The 15,500-nt window shown below is 44.3% G+C and overlaps 1 protein-coding gene across 3 annotated transcripts in view; it reads right to left on the bottom strand.

The window, feature by feature from the left end:
• Positions 1-15,500, bottom strand: part of TNS3 (tensin 3) — a 229,842-nt gene that overhangs the window by 205,281 nt on the left and 9,061 nt on the right. The window lies entirely within an intron of this gene.

The raw sequence follows: 15,500 nt of genomic DNA on the forward strand, positions 1-15,500 counted from the left end.
CCAGAGCCAGAGCCTGCCACAGCCCCAGACACTAGAGATCCCGCCCCACAGACTGATACTGCCCAACAGTCCACCTCAGAAATGGACTACCCAAACTGGGTGGGGGTACTGGCAAAAGGGATGCAGGAGATGTGCCAAGAGATGGGTCAGGTGCGCCAGGGGATATGCCAGGAGATGGGTCAGGTGCGCCAGGGGATATGCCAGGAGATGGGTCAGGTGCGCCAGGAGATATGCCAGGAGATGGGCCAGGTGCGCAAGGAGATGTGCCAGGAGATGGGCCAGGTGCGCCAGGAGATATGCCAATTGCTAAGGGAATACACCTCCTCAGCTAGTGAAAAACCCTCTCCCTGCCCCAAAGAGGGTGAGTCCGATGGTGCAGCAGTGGAACCCACGGATGTTACAACCGTCCAGGCTTCAGCTGAACCACAAGGACAACCACAGCCAGCAGCAGTCGCCCCTGTGCAAAGGAGGAAGTATAAGACCAAATCAGTACGACCAGTTAATGATGATGGGCAACCAGGGCCCTCACAACCAGCAGGAGAGCCAGAGCCAGAAATCATTACTGAGTCCCTGTCGCACGACAGTCTCCGTGCTATGCGCAACGACATTGTGCGAAGGGGGCGTGAGCCTTATACCACCTGGCTGCTTCGGGTTTGGGACCTTATGGGCACAAGTGTGCAACTGGATAGTGGTGAGGCAAGGTATCTGGGATCGTTGACCCAGGACCCAGGTGTGGACCAGATATTTGTGAGGGAGCCAGGGCCTCTCTCTCTCTGGGAGCGGCTCTTAATGAGTGTGAGAGAAAGGTTCATTCACAAAGAAAGAATGCAGGAGTATCATCATAGAATGCAGTGGAAGACACTCGAGCAAGGGATCCAACAGCTAAGAGAGGTGGCAATATTAGAGGTACTCTTTGGGAAGGATGGACAGCATGATAATGACCCCGATAAGGTCAGGTGCACAGGACAGATGATGTGGAACCTGGCAAGGCTAGGGCCATCGCAATACACCACCTTCATTGCAACGATTGATGCTGACAATACCCGAGAAACAGTGGGCTCTGTTGCCAACAGGCTCAGGCATTATGACAGCATGATCAATGGCCCGCTGAAAGCTCATGTCTCTGCTGTGGTCCAGGACCTCAAAGAGGAGATGAAGGAGAAGATGGAGGAGATGAGGGAGGAGATGAGGAGGGTCAGTGTGGCACCAGTGCGAGTCACAGGCCCCCAAGTCAGAGCCCGTCGTCCCCCTGCTAGAGAGAGAGGGTACACCCCACGAGCTGAGCTGTGGTTTTTCCTGTGTGAGCATGGGGAAGACATGAGAAGGTGGGATGGGAAACCCACCTCTGCCCTGGCAGCGCGGGTGCGTGAACTCAAGGAGGGAGGCACTAACCAAGGGGGTTCCGCTAAGGTGAAGGTAGCCTCAGCCTCCCGTGATCGAGCTGCCAGGCATTACAGAAGGGAGGATGATATGTCGGATCCCCTTGAAGGTACCTCGAGCATATACGCCCAGGGAAAGAATGATAACCAGGGCTAGAGGGGCCCTGCCTCTAGCCAGGAAGAGGCACGGGAGAACCGAGTTTTCTGGACGGTGTGGATCCGATGGCCTGGCACATCAGAGCCACAAAAATATGATGCATTGGTTGATACTGGGGCACAGTGTACTTTAATGCCATCGGGACATGTGGGGGCAGAACCTGTATCCATCGCTGGGGTGACCGGGGGATCACAGCAGTTGACCCTTTTGGAAGCTGAGGTGAGCCTGACTGGGAAGGAGTGGCAAAAGCATCCGATTGTGACCGGCCCAGAGGCCCCGTGTATTCTGGGCATAGACTTCCTCCGGAATGGCTACTACAAAGACCCAAAAGGACTCAGGTGGGCATTTGGGATTGCTGCTGTGGAGGCAGAGGGCATTAGGCAATTGAACACCCTGCCTGGACTATCAGAGAATCCTTCTGCAGTTGGGCTCCTGAAAGTGGAAGAGCAACGAGTGCCAATTGCCACCTCGACAGTGCACCGCCGGCAGTATCGGACAAATCGAGATGCTGTGATCCCCATCCACAAGATGATCCGCGAGCTGGAGAGTCAAGGGGTGGTCAGCAAGACCCACTCACCCTTCAACAGCCCCATCTGGCCTGTGCGCAAGTCTGACGGGGAATGGAGATTGACTGTGGACTATCGTGCCCTGAATGAAGTGACTCCACCGCTGAGCGCTGCCGTGCCAGACATGTTGGAGCTCCAGTACGAGCTGGAGTCCAAAGCAGCAAAGTGGTACGCCACTATTGACATTGCCAATGCATTCTTCTCCATTCCTCTGGCAGCAGAGTGCAGGCCTCAGTTTGCCTTCACCTGGAGGGGCGTGCAGTACACCTGGAACTGACTGCCCCAGGGGTGGAAGCACAGTCCCACCATCTGTCATGGACTGATCCAGACTGCACTAGAAAAGAGTGAGGCTCCAGAACATCTGCAGTACATTGATGACATCATTGTGTGGGGGAACACTGCAACCGAAGTGTTTGAGAAAGGAGAGAGAATAATTCAAATTCTCCTGCAAGCTGGTTTTGCCATCAAGAAGAGCAAGGTCAAGGGACCTGCCCGAGAGATCCAGTTCCTGGGAGTAAAGTGGCAAGATGGACGACGTCAGATTCCCACTGAGGTCATCAATAAGATCACAGCAATGTCTCCGCCGACCAACAAGAAGGAAACACAAGCTTTCCTAGGCGCTATAGGTTTCTGGAGGATGCACATTCCCGAGTACAGCCAGATCGTGAGTCCTCTCTACCTGGTTACCCGCAAGAAGAATGATTTCCACTGGGGCCCTGAACAGCAGCAAGCCTTCGCCCAGATCAAGCAGGAAATTGCTCACGCCGTAGCCCTTGGCCCAGTCAGGACAGGACCAGAGGTGAAGAACGTGCTCTACTCTGCAGCCGGGAACAATGGTCTGTCCTGGAGCCTCTGGCAGAAGGTGCCTGGTGAGACTCGGGGCCGACCACTGGGATTCTGGAGCCGAAGCTACAGAGGATCTGAAGCCAACTACACTCCCACAGAGAAGGAAATCCTGGCAGCTTATGAAGGAGTCCAGGCTGCCTCAGAAGTAATCGGCACTGAGGCACAACTCCTCCTGGCACCCCGACTACCGGTGCTGGGGTGGATGTTCAAAGGAAAGGTTCCCTCCACGCATCACGCCACCGACGCTACTTGGAGCAAATGGATTGCCCTCATCACGCAGCGCGCCCGAATTGGAAACCCAAGTCGCCCTGGGATCTTGGAAATAATTACAAACTGGCCAGAAGGTGAGACTTTTGGGTTATCTTCTGAAGAAGAAGAGGAGCAGGTGACACGTGCCGAAGAAGCCCCACCATATAACGAGCTACCAGAGAGTGAAAGACAATACGCCCTCTTCACTGATGGTTCCTGCCGAATTGTAGGCGCTAGCCGGAAATGGAAAGCCGCTGTATGGAGCCCCACACGACAAGTTGCACAGGCCACTGAAGGAGAAGGTGGATCGAGCCAATTTGCTGAGCTCAAAGCTGTCCAATTAGCTCTGGACATAGCTGAAAGAGAGAAGTGGCCAAAGCTCTACCTCTACACCGATTCATGGATGGTAGCCAATGCTCTGTGGGGTTGGCTGGAAAGGTGGAAGAAGGCAAACTGGCAGCGCAGAGGAAAACCAATCTGGGCTGCTGAAGAGTGGAAAGACATTGCCACTCGGGTAGAGAAGCTATCCGTGAAGGTCCGTCATGTAGATGCTCACATCCCCAAAAGCCGGGCTAATGAAGAACATCGTAACAACAAACAGGTAGATCAGGCTGCGAAAATAGAGGTGTCCCAGATAGACTTGGATTGGCAACATAAAGGAGAACTGTTCCTAGCTCGATGGGCCCATGATGCCTCAGGTCATCAGGGCAGAGATGCCACCTATAAGTGGGCACGAGACCGAGGGGTGGATCTAACCATGGACAGTATCTCCCAGGTTATCCATGACTGTGAGACATGCGCTGCGATCAAGCAGGCCAAGCGGGTGAAGCCTCTGTGGTATGGCGGGCGATGGTCCAAATACAAGTATGGGGAGGCCTGGCAGATTGATTACATCACACTGCCTCAAACCTGCCAAGGCAAGCGCTATGTGCTCACAATGGTAGAAGCCACCACTGGGTGGCTGGAGACCTACCCTGTGCCTCATGCTACTGCCCGGAACACCATCCTGGGCCTGGAAAAGCAAGTCCTTTGGAGGCATGGCACCCCTGAGAGAATCGAGTCTGACAATGGGACTCATTTCAAGAACAGCCTTATAAACACCTGGGCTAGGGAACATGGCATTGAGTGGGTGTACCACATCCCTTACCATGCACTAGCAGCTGGGAAGGTTGAGCGGTGTAATGGACTGCTTAAAACCACCTTGAAGGCACTGGGTGGGGGGACTTTCAAAAACTGGGAGATGCATTTAGCAAGAGCCACCTGGTTAGTTAACACTCGAGGTTCCACCAGCCGAGCAGGCCCTGCCCAATCCGAACCCCTACAAACAACAGATGGAGATAAGGTTCCAGTGGTGCACATGAGAGGTATGCTTGGAAAAACTGTTTGGGTAAAGTCTGCCTTGAGCAAAGACAAACCCATCCGTGGGGTTGTTTTTGCTCAGGGACCAGGTTGCACCTGGTGGGTGATGCAAAAGGATGGAGAGACCCGATGCTTACCTCAAGAGGACCTTGTTTTAGGGTGAACTACCCATGGCTCTGCACTTGTATCAATATCAGCATGTATATTTGTATATAATTTGGGTAATGCATAGATTTATATGGTTAAAAAAAAGTTAAGTTTCATGTAACATGTTAGTATGGGAAAAAATTCGGGGTGGAGAATGTTGGGGTTTTAGTTTAGTCTTAGGTTTTCCTGTTAAAGGAATTTTCTCCCATATGCATGTTGCTAGGGGACAAATAGCTGTACTTAAGAAAGACAAAAAGGGGAGTGGGGCGGGCCTGGCTACTCCTTTGTCTACACCTGGGTGTGGGGACAGTTCGCTCTGAGCGTCCGGAGAGAGAAGCTGCAGAGAAAGGAGCTGCTGCTGCTTTCTTTTTGGCCGTTCTTTCTTCCTGCTGGAAGCAACGCCGGGACCCCAAAAGCCGCTTTTCCCTGCCCTGCTGGAGACCGAGCTGTGGCTGTCCTGCCTGCTGCTGCTTCGAGCTTTCGCTACGCTGTAGCCCTGCTCACCCTGCCTGCCTGGGCCTCCGTGGTTTTTTCCCATCTGGATACATCTCGTCTGCCACCCGGGATTTGCGTTCGTCCCTGCCATTCCAGCCTGCTGTTCCTGAGAGTCCGGGATCGGCTGCCCAGCGGTTTGTGAAGCCTTTGTTCCATCCCTTCCCGGGATCCCAGGGCACCAGAGCCGCGGGTTTCCCGAGCTCGCTCCGGAGCGCCCCCTGCAGCCGCGGGGGAACCATCGCACCTGCCCTGCTCACCGGGAGCCGCCAGCGCCCCTGCCGGCTGCGAGCGGAACTGCACCCGAGGGGAAAGGGCCTGACAGCCGAGAAGGCTGGGACTGGGTTTGTGTTTGCTGTTACTGCCAGAGTTGTTGTTGTTTTGTTTGACTGGTTATATACATATATATATATATAGTAAAGAACTGTTATTCCTATTTCCCACATCTTCGCCTAAAGGCTCTTGATTTCAAAATATAATAACTTGGAGGGAAAAGGGGTTATATCTGCCACTTCAAGGGGGGCCTCTGCCTTCCTTAGCAGACACCTGTCTTTCAAAACCGAGACATCACCCCATTCCTGGTGAACAAAGGTTCATTCTCCCTCACTACCTCTCCCTCTGGAGGCATGATGGTAAACTGGGTGAAAACCTCGGACAGTACCTTTAAGACAGCTGAAATCCTCTCAGTGAATCCTGCATTAGTGACAGTTTTCCCCTTCTCTTTTTCTTCATATTCTAAGCGAAGTTACCATTAAACAACAGCCTCTGAAGGAAATCTTCACAACCTGTGTTTGTGTGTTGTGTGGACCAAGGAGAGCATCAAATTACAAGCACACTTGAGGGAAAAAGATGCTTTTCTGTCTCTCATTAATTTCATTTAGATTACAAAAATACTGTAATATTTGAGACAAGATTCTCTCAATCGGCAATCAACATGCAATCTCTAATGTTTTGCTGCTCCTTTTCTAGTGTCAGGGGAATCAAGGACCAGTCAAACTCACAGACAGATACGAAATGTAGAGATGTACAGAAACCAGCTGATGGAAACTTAACTTGTTTAGGGTTAAGCAATGGCCATGGTAGCCCAAGGAGAGGGATTAGAAGGGGCCGTGGAACTATTCATAGTGTGCAACTCTTCAGACTGCAGAGTAGAAGCTTGGAAATGTCACACTATATATAACAAAGTCAGGTTGTCAGATTACACAATTTATTTTATGGAAGTAGCTTCCATACAAGTTAAAAATTAGCAGGAATGTCAAAGAGTAGTAAAGCAGGTATGTGATGCTGAATATCTCTATGCTTACACTCCATTCAGAGTCACTTCCCCTAACTTTACAGCCATGCCATTTTAAATGGCTCCAAGTTTGAAAAAAATTAGTCAGACTCTTTGGCATGTTGCATTTAATCCAGGGAGATGTCTCTCTCTTGTGCAGTGTTTATCACATGTAAAGAAAAGAACTTTTGGTATAACCAAAAGTGGGGTATATTACAAGAGCAATAATTATCAAAAAATTTTATTTCTGGAAACATTGATAAAATTTCTTTTCAGGTTGTGGTCTGATAGATTCCAGACTTTCTCTTTTAAGCAGTTCCATTTTCACCAGAGAAATCCTCAAGTTAAATAGATATTTACTTTTCAGGTTACAAATTTATTTAGGCTAACTACAGATTACAGAGGAGTTATTTGTAGGCGTAAGGAAAAAATATTTGCATCTGTTTTTGGTGGTGAGTTTGGGTTTGGGTTTTGCTTTTGCTTTCCTTTGGGTTCTTTGCATGCGCATCCTAAATATTCCCGTTTCTTGACTTACATAAATATTATTTTAAATATAGGTGGTTTGTATAGGATTGTGTTATGGTTTTACTCTTCTATTTTGGTTACAATAAATAAAATAATACATGGTCACCCTGAAAAATACGGATAAAGAGGAATGTAAAAGTATACACAGGGAAACAAGAAGCACTGATAGTTAATTAAGGAGAGTGAAAAGGATGGAGTAATAGTGAAAGATGATCGAGTTACAAACTGTTCATAGTAACTGCTATGAAACTTTGTAAACATGTACATGCTGGAATACAATTAAAGTGAGAGGTTACTTCATTACTCCTAAAACAAGGAGGAGATAGCTTTTTGATGTTTAAAAAAAAAGTAAAAATTTCAAGCTTCTTCCTGAAACTTTAAAATATTTCCCAGAAATGTGGCCCTGCCTCAGGAGTGCTGATGGAGCGAGAGGATTGCAGTGCCCTCCCGCGGCGGCAAGCACCCACTCGCCGCAGGCTTGCGGCCGGGGATGACCCTTCTACTGCGTTTCTTCCCTGCAACAGCAGATGTCAGATGGTACACTAATGCTGAAAAAACCATGTGCTCTCTTCTAAACACGCATGTTGGACAGAGTTGCTAATAATTAATAACTAATTAAAACAATTAATATTTTATATAACTAAACATAATTAACTGATTAATAACTACTATAGATTTTTATTCCCCCCAGGATTAGGTCAGTGCATCAGCACCTGACAGATGTTCATACAAAATTTGATGCTGTTCTGAGCAACATAAAACGCTGCTACAGCTTCAGTCAGCACGAGGGTGCTGGCTGCACAAACAGGACACACATAACAAGGAGTACTGGAGCATGCTGCAGCAGTGTCCAGAAAAATGGTTACGAAAAGCTTCAATTTGGAGCACACATTCACACATTTCACTTTTTACAGACTTCATAATAAAAATCACTAAGCACAGGTGTGGAGTAATGCAGAAAACATAGAAAAAGCTTTTGGCTATCTGTGTCAGGATGTACTGTGCTAATTTTATTTGCACATTTCAGTCTTCAGAGATGTAGGGAGGAAGATGAAACATTTAATCCCAAGACCATCTATTTCAGTAAGTAGTTCTTCTTTCCAATGTGAAGCTTTGCTTGCCTACTTAATCTGTTCATTTCCCATGGAAATATTCCATATCCTTCTTCTTTTTTATGTGATTAAAATCTTTCACATATGCAAAATAACCACATTGCTTTTTTTGCCTTTGCACAGCTGAGGCAAACATTACCATAAACTTCTGACTTTGCAAGAAGATACACAACTGAACCTAAATCCCGATGGTCCTAAGTGCCCAAGACTATTTGGCATATTTTGGCAAAATTATTTTTACTCATTTTCTAGTGGGTCCCTCCAAAAGACTTGTGGTAAATTATCTTTTCTTGGGTTTTCATCTTTTGCTCAATCTCCCTGTCTCTTCCTCACCCCATCTTTAACTTCCTCAGCTATTTTTGTTTCACTTCATTTCCACTTTTCTTTGCAGCTCTTGCCTTCATATCCAACTTTTCTTTCCTGTTCAAGATATCCATTGCTCTCTGCCTTCCTCTGAATCTCCACATACAAACCTGCCTCCTACTTCTGAGTGCCCACTACTCTACCCTCTCTCTTCATTACTCTCTCCAATTCACTAAAGGTTTAAAGTCAAGAGAACAATCAAGAAGCAGTTTTGTTACACACATGGGGGAGGAAGGGAACATTAATATCTGCTTAAATCAGTTTCTCCTTCTGTTAAGAGATGAAAGAAGAATCAGGACTGAGCCTGCTTGCACAGCTACCAAACAGTAATTTAATCAGTAAAATATCTTGCTTGAAAAAAGGGTGATTCTTAACCAAATGTAATATAAGTATAATTTTAAAAGGTATGTGGCTTTGGGTGTGTTAAGTTTGTTCTCTAGTGCCTGATGACAAAAGACCCTGAGTAAACATAAAACATCTGTTTCTCTGGCATCTTTAGATATGTAAAACTTGTTTAGATAAATTTAGCATGGCTGGGTAGACCAGCAACCAAAATTGTGCCTTTCAGGAGGGCACCAGATTCCACCAGATCTGCTTGCAGGAAGTTCAGAAAGTCAGAAATAAAATACCCTTCTTGTAGTAAATCACAGAATACAGTGACAACAACTGAAAAGGAAGGAAATCATTAACAGGGATTTTTACAAAAAATTCAAGTCTGCTAGAACAGCATGTAATTTTAAAGAAAGAAAAAGTTATAATAAAAATGAGTTAGAACAACTTATTTATTTCTTCTGGTTTATGAATACGTTGTGGGTTTTTTCCTCCTTCCCTCTCTTAATACAGGAACAGACAATCTTTTCATAAATGATCACAGTTATAGTGAAACTTTTCTCATTATTCCAAAATCAGTTTCACAGGAATATCTTTTAACTTCCCATTGCGACTCATTTGTACGTCACAACAAGAAATCCCATAAAAACTGTGCATGCATTGCAAGGGACAGGAGAAAGGCTGAACAGTAGGAAGAAGACACCAATAGGACTCATTTTCCTTTGTTCTTCTCTGACCAAACTGTCATGGCCATGTATTAGAGGAAATTAAAACAACAGAAGGCTTCTGTATTTCTTTGCATGGCTATTTCCTTTCACCTACCATTTCCATAGGGTTTGGTTAGAGCAGACCACATCCCCCAAATGCTGAGGAAATGGTACAGTCTTCAGTGGCCCTATATAAGCTTAACTCTGTTAAGCTGTTCACTTTTCTTCTTTTGATACTTTGTCTTAATTATGATATCTTAATCATGAGCTGAAATGTTGGAAAACATTCTTCTTAGGATTTACTTGCTTTCATCCACTTGTTAGTAGCAGGTCTTTCTCAGAATAAATTTGCTCTGTTTTCACCTGGTGCTTTCTAGTACAACCAGATGGATGGTCATGGAACTGGCTCTTAACCCACCAACTCCCTGCTACATCTGTCTGGAATCTAAGGGAGAAATGGGAGCAAATACATAGAAAATATAATTTCTGCATCATATAGTAAGAGGCCACAGCATATATAAAAGTGTCCCAGATGCAAGTGTGCATGGCAATTCCAAATAGCTCCATGTGGCCATATTTGGTTGTGGGGCTTCCCACTTTGGCCCTAGTGCTGGAACCATGCTGGGCAGAATTGCTGTCTGCTGCAAATACCACACTGCTCTGGTTTCACAAGGAAAACATAGCTTTCTCAACCCATAACCCCTTCCCAGCAATTTGAATCTTTCACTACTAGCAATGCATGTTGCAAATAGATACCACAACTATTGAGGGATATCCAGATCAGTAACAGTGGTAACAATCAGAAGGGAAAGGACGAATTATAGGGGGACCTTTCCTAATGAAAGGTCTGGGGTTGATGTTCTGGGTCTAGCAACCCAAGCAGAGACGTGCAGCTCTGGGGAGGAGTCAGGATTTCCTGCCCTTGATCTTTGTACTTGAAAATTATTTTTGTACCTTTATAAACACCTGTCCTTTCAGATGGTGACAACAGTATGAGAATGTATGCAACATGCATTAAAGCAGGAAAAGTCAGAGGGGAAAAGCCATAGCATTTCTTTCCTGACATCAATTATTGAGCTCCCAAGGACAGTGTTTCAAGAATATACAATAAATACAGTAAACACTAAACTGCTGCACCAAATTTTGTCTTCTGCCTGCCTGAAAGCAAGACATGATGTTACCTTTTGCAGTTTTTGCAACTGGCAGCACCTTATGATTTTGAAAGCCTGAACTCTGCTCCTGGTTAGTACTGCAACTAAAGCAATTAGCCTTGTTTGCATTTTTGCAGTCATTCTTTTTTGCACAGAATGAAAATATGTCCCTGTGAACTTACTTTTTGGTGCACTCTGCCAATTATGTTTGCAAACTATGATTTCTGCTATGTCCTGAGAGCTGTATGTATCCGACACTGTAATCATCAACTCTTTCCTCCTCTTGCACATTATTGTGAAAAGTCATCCTTTTAGCTCAGAAGGCCCCTCTATATAGCAAAGGTTCTGGTTTTCCCACACGCTGCATGGTATTCAACTGTGAGAACTAGGTTCACACATATTCCACAGTTCATGATGTTGTGTCCCAGTTAAACATTTATATGTGTGATTGAAAAGAGAAACAAAACAGGTTATAATCCCATATGTAGTTCTGTACCTTGTCCTAAAGTCATTTGTTTATCTTGTGAAGGTCTTTGCATGACATCTTTCCAGTTGATAAAAAGAGGTCAGTCAATGAAAGTCAGAATAAGTGTGCTTCAGAATAGTCCAGCAGCCCATGAGATGGTGTTATAATCAACACGTGAAGGTGCTTTTCCAGTAGCCATAATATCATGGCCAGGAAGCAGTTACACTGGGTACAATATTTTTTTCTCAATCCCCCCAGTCTCTGAGTGCCTTTGAGGAATGTACAGCATGACTTCAGCCAAAGGGAGAAAGCTCTCTCTTAGCCACAAAATTCTGTACCTGTGTAAGCAAAAACTGTACCCCAGAGTCATTATAGTAATGATATGGACAGTACCAGATCTATTTGATTTAGCCGCTGCTAGGAATGGATATACTGCAAAAACAGTGAGGGAAGCACTCAGTGAATCCAGCCCTCTTCAGCAGTAAAGCAGCCTTTTAGCAAGACTTTTGGGGAACATGCATGTTGTCATCCTAGTTCCTTAAGCTATATACCTGAAGTTTGAAAATTATTTGAAAAGTCTCTTCTAAAGAGTAGGCAAGCCAAGCAAGATGGACAGATGAAGTAGTAACTGTTGCAGCAAGTAGCATTTTAGTCTGCCGATCACACACATAGAGAAAGTTTTTCTTACCTGGTAGGACCAGAAGTTGGATAGATGGATTTCAAAATTATTGGTATTATGGAAAATATCAACAAGAACAACTTATCATGTAAAATATACTTCGATTTTTAAACCACTGTGTCCTCAACACCAAAACACAGAGAAAGAGTCAGAGTAGTGTTTTCCTGTAGTTTCGTTTAAGAACAAGATATGAAGTCTAACATCCTGATGCTGGATGTTGATGCTGAGGTTTTTGATTTTGTCAGTCTGATATTCTGGTGTATAGATATTATATACCACACTGTTTGGAATATACTCTAGAAAACAGAAAGCTAAGCTAAAACTAGGTCACATGTAAGGAAATATATGAGCTCAATGTAAAGATCTTCCTTCAGGACTGAGTGATAAATCTCTTTTTTGTCACTATCAAAAGCTACAATCACTGCTGCTGCATTAGACAGTCAATCTCTGCCTTTTTTCATGCAAAGAACTGAGACAGCACAGAAAAAAGATCACAATAGGGGGCAAAATCAGGTCCCTGTAAAGAGTCCATTATTCTTGAATTGTCCTTTTCTGAAGACCGTAAACATTTCTGCAGCTTGTAAACTCTATTAGCTCAATATATAGTCTACAAGAAAGAACATACATGAAAAATGTCTTACACAGAGCAAAGTAATGTGGAGGGTAAAAATGCAGAGACTTTAAATAGTATCAGAATTATTTATATATTGAATGTTTTTCATATTGATTTTTTGTTTTCTTTTTAAAATGTAGCTTACATCAAATTATTCCCTTTCAAATAAGAAAACAGTATTACCCTTCAAATAAGAAAACAGTATTAGTATTTGGATCAACAGATATTTAACTGTAAATTCCTCTGCATTCCAGAATCCGACTATTCCCGTAGCTAAAAAGACAGTAAAAGGGGTAGAATGGGGTGAGAAACCACCATGTACTATAATTTCTACATTTTACTTTATATACTGGAGACTGTCGGGGAAAAAGATCCACAGGTCAATGCTTGCAAGGTTTTTTAAAATCTGCAAGTACTTTCAGAAGAATGCTTTCAACACAGTGTGATTTTCACAGAATTTAAAGCCACAATTATGAAGGTAATTAGGAGTGTAGATCTTCCAAGTGACACCAGTAATATTTTTCAGCTTTCCATTTTTAGGATTTCTTGCAAGATATCCTCTCTAGTCCTGGCTCCCAGTTTCTGTAAAAGGCCCCAGACTGCCAACAGGATTTTAGAGGAGGAATGCCTTATGGTAAATTTTTTTCTGACTTCCTACAGGAAGAGCAAAATGTGATTCTCCACTCACCATTACCCAAAAATGTAAGTTCAGTGAATTTTCAAGAATCCATCAGCCAGCAGTCCATTCATCTGTGTGAACTAATGTGTATTCAAGTGTGTATCCCAGCTTCATACCACAAATTCCCAAATTAAATCTTTCTTCTCAGTAAGCATGGACTGAAAATGCACTTTTCATATTTTTCCTCTCAGTGTTTGACAAGTATAAGCCAGGTTTCAGTTTGCAGTCAGATCTGAGACACGAAAGTGTTGAAGACCATAATTCAATTGATTAGATCTTTAGCTTTAAAAAGTTACGGTATAAGTGATCAAAACACTGAAGATAGGATTGAAATGCAACTTCAGTATTGACAAGGATTCTTATTATTTGTTTATTCCATGCTTTTAGCTTTTGTAACAAAGTGTAATACATAAAATTCTACAGTATGTAGAAGCAACATAGGACATGAATATTTATAAGAAAACTGTTACATTCACAATATGGATAACAGCTACCCTTTCAAGTGCACAAATCTGTAGCAAGGTTCATCATTCTCATCCCTCTTTTCTCATTCTCACCATGTTTCAGAAAAAAGTTAAGATTAAAATTTTAAATTTTGTGAGAAAAGCCTTTGCAGCTGTCTGAGCTGGAATTAGAAAGAGTTTTAAACAATTTAAACTGAAAGTTCTCTGATGAGTTTCACACAGTTTATTTTTCCATCTAATGCCCTCTAACATTGCTGAAACCTGTCCAGGTTTGCTAGCTTTTTGAATAATGTTCCAATATTGTTACACTGACAACTTCAATATGACTGCAAAACCCAAGAAGCAGCAAGCATTGCCAGAATGTCAGTCAGAGCTGCCTAAGGCTCAGCTTCCACACTTCTACAAAAGCCTCTGCCTTTCAAGATGGGGGCTATGCACAATGAAACAAAGCACTTGATTCTGGTCTATTAGTTCTACGTTTTAATGAACATTTAGCATCAAGGTCCCTTCATGATGGATTGCAAGTGAGAAGTAAGTCAAGTAAGGCAAATATCTTTCTGCTTTCAGTGTTCTTCCACTTCTCTTTTCATGGATGTTCATAGCATTCATTGATCCCAGCTGATATGTTAAAACCATGCTCCTTTTTCTGTGGGATACATTAAAACCATGCTTCTTTTTCTGTGGGGAAAACAGCAAAGTGCAATGGTTTGGTGACACAGAGGATACCCCATAACTCTTGGAGGGTTCTGTCAGTGCTGCTTTTGTCTAGACTCTTACATCTTAAGTCTTGCTAGATGTGTAAATGCATTCCTAAATAGGAATTCTTTGCAAATAAGTGCTGAGGAAAGAAAAGCCATCCCCATACTGGTCTAACATGATTCCACAGTGAAGAACAACTTTTGCCTTCAGATCACTGGCTTTAAAATACCACAACCTAGAAACCCTAAAATCCTGCAAGGTTTGTTCAGTTTCAGCAAATGCATTCTCTTCTTTTCCCAGTGGGGACATGGAGGTACAAAAATGCTGTTAGCGAGGATTTTCTTGTTATTTTCTAAGTCCGTGAGAGACTTTTCTCTCTCACAGAAGAGGTAGCAGGGAATGTAAACAACCAAGCCACCTGCAACCTTGGAAAGTCTTGTTTATGGTATAGAAGAAAAATATTTTGATAATGGATGTTTTAGGATTTTGGCCAATCACCCCCAAGGGGTGGCTGGTCCTTTGTCCAATTAGACTATGAAGAAAAAAGTATATAAAAGAGTTTGTAAAATAATTAAATAAATCAATCTTGTTGCACAAGTCCTGCCTGCTGGATCTTCTCCTCCTCCTCCTCCCTATGGCTGCAGGACACAGTGATATACCGTAGGAACCAGGCCTGCGGTAATATTTGGTGCTGCCCGATGTGATTCTGCACTCTCTGACGTGTCCTGCTGCTGCGAGCCAAGCCGAATTCCTCTAGAGGTACGCTGTTCCTTTTTCCCCCCGGGACCGGGAGGTCCGACAGAACTGAGAAATGGCGAACAGTGGCTCACAAACCGACGCTGTCGTACTGGTCTGGAAAGGTGTGTTTAGTATAATGCACACCTCCATTCCTGAAAACTCAGTTCGGGAATTATTAGACTGGGCTACTTTAAAAGGGATTTCCATGGACAGAGATACTGCCCTGGACTTTTCCTTATGGCAGGAGCTCGGATGCGCTGTCCGACACGAGCTCCCGACAGGGGACCCAGCAGCGTTAGAATTATACAAAACCTGGCGGTCGTTATTTATTCTGCTGACAGACCTTGACTGTGATAGCAGGGCTGGCTCGCCTATCTCGGTGATGAGTGACGGAGGAATGTCCGAGGGGGGCCCCGCTGACTGGGCTTCCGGGGAAAATTATCGTGGATTCGGAATAACCCCCCCCGCTTCACAGGCAGAGCCTGCGCCAGCTCGCCCTGCACAAT

The sequence above is a fragment of the Corvus hawaiiensis genome, chromosome 1 (assembly GCF_020740725.1).
Source record: "Corvus hawaiiensis isolate bCorHaw1 chromosome 1, bCorHaw1.pri.cur, whole genome shotgun sequence".
Classification (NCBI taxonomy): Eukaryota; Metazoa; Chordata; class Aves; order Passeriformes; family Corvidae; genus Corvus; species Corvus hawaiiensis.